This window comes from Ammodytes marinus (genome assembly GCF_949987685.1).
Source record: "Ammodytes marinus genome assembly, chromosome: 9".
Taxonomy (NCBI): domain Eukaryota; kingdom Metazoa; phylum Chordata; class Actinopteri; order Uranoscopiformes; family Ammodytidae; genus Ammodytes; species Ammodytes marinus.
The window spans coordinates 24,616,023-24,618,097 of NC_137213.1; the positions used below are offsets into that span (position 1 = coordinate 24,616,023).

Below are 2,075 nucleotides of genomic sequence, written 5' to 3' on the forward strand. Positions count from 1 at the left end.
TTAATGGTCATCGCATATCTGAAACTAAATGTCACAATGAAAGAAGAAAATGTGTGTCTGTATAGGGCAGACTTTTTCCTGTGCAATTACAAGGTGTGTTAGGTTGTAAAAAGAAGATAAAGAAAAAACAATGCCAGAAAAACTAGAACAAAAATAAGCATTTCTCTTTCAGTATTTTTACGATAATCATATGCAAATAAATTATTAAACGGAATCTCTGGTATTCTCTTTGATTTCTCGACGGGGTTCACCAGGGCTAAAATTCCAGGGGCTCCGAAACCAATCCAATCCAGGGCCGAAAGGATGAAAAGAGAGAATAGCAAGTGTGCTTCACTTTCCTTGATGCTTCCGACGGACTCATTAAGATTTAAGGGGTTAATGAAAGGCCGGTCCGTGTAGCTCGCCCAATTAGCGAGACCACAGGGCTGTTCTGGGGGATTTCAGTGTATGTGGCTGGCTGGATGGTTTCAAGGCTTCAAGGAGGCAAAGTTTAATCTGGCTTCACACCAAATGCCAGTGTTGCTTGGCTGTAATGGTTCAGCCAGGAGGACACACACACACACACACACACACACACACACACACACACACACTGGCTCTGGCCCCACTCGTACCAGTGCAGATGAGTGAATCTGTCACCTTCTGTTTTAGGTTGACAGAGAGGAAGCTTGTCCAGACCCCCCTTATTAGACCCCACCACTGTTCAGACTGCAGCAGCTGTATGATCAGCCACCTACGGGAGCGCTGCCGGCGTCCTGTTCTCTGCATGTTCTCTAATCATCTGGCTTGCTCCCACAGGGTGTACACACACACACACACACACACACACACACACACACACACACACACACACACACACACACACACACAGAGAGACACACACACACCAGGTCAGCACAGAAGTGGCCTTGGGAGGCACACAGATCGAAAATGTTCTCCGTGTATGCAGACACTCAGCTGCTGACTGTAGAATGCTTAACCCCACTGGACCGACCCAGGCAAGAGTGGCATTTATTATTATGTGTGTCAAAGCTTTGCAGCGGAGGGTTCAGCTTTTCTTCCCTTTGCAAGTGCAGAAAGGCTTGACTTTAGAGGAGAATATTATGCATACAAGCATGCCGAGTCTTCCAGTGAAAAGCTGTATTTTTTAAAGGCCTATCTTGAAGTTTTTTTTTTACCAAGCTCTAAAACACAAGAGGGGGGCTTCCTTTGAACGGGCTTGCTCTCCCGTCCTCCAATTAAAGCGGAGATCTGACACAATGTCAAAAGTGAGTTTTTTTGCATGTTGTTTTAGCATTAAACATTTGAAGGGTTCCCTGCTCTCGCAAAGCCGCTCTGGATCGCTGATTAGGAGAGACAACACATGCAGCCCTTCCCATCTCTGCAGGGCTGGATGGAACGTTTCTCACTGCCGCAGCTTAAAGATGATGCAAAATGTGCTGCAAACCCATATAGGAAAGAATTTCTCATTATCGTATTACAGACCATTAAGTGATGAGAAATCAGCTGCGACAGCTTCTCACTGAGATTTTAATGAGCGTGTGCCTGGTGGAAAGGGGAAAACAGAGCAAGTGATGGCAGGATGACAGACACAGTTCTTTATAATGTGGCTGCCGGTTGCTCGTCATTGACCAGGCAGTCTGCGTTTCAGAATCAAATCCACACCAGTGATCCCCCCCCCCCCCCCCCCCCCCCCCACAACGATTACTGAGATTAACAGCAGCTCGGCCGTTAAACTGGATGTACCTAATCACACACAAGCATCAGCCGAGACCGGACACGCAGGCAAAAAGAGACACATGGACACGCTACAAACACACACACACGCATATTCAGATGCATAACTATACACACTTGTACCCCCCCCCCCCCAACCCCCCACCTCACATACAGATCTGCCCGGATTGGCAGTGATTTGTCAGATTTAGCTGCATCTACTTGTGTTCCACCTCCTGAATGCACCAGTCACTTCTCTTCCAAGCTCAAAGCCTCTCATTTGCCATCCTGTCCAAAGCAAGTTTAATGCCTCCAATTACAGGGGGTCTGCAAGCAGGCAGATTTGGAGCGAGGAGGGC

At 47.4% G+C, this 2,075-nt stretch overlaps 1 protein-coding gene across 1 annotated transcript in view; it reads left to right on the forward strand.

The window, feature by feature from the left end:
* Positions 1-175, forward strand: part of ephb3a (eph receptor B3a) — a 37,383-nt gene extending 37,208 nt beyond the window's left edge. The window contains exon 15 of the mRNA XM_080033915.1: positions 1-175. This exon is cut by the window's left edge and continues 1,621 nt beyond it. The gene's annotated coding sequence lies outside the window, so the exon portion shown is untranslated.
* Positions 176-2,075: the final 1,900 nt, after the last annotated feature.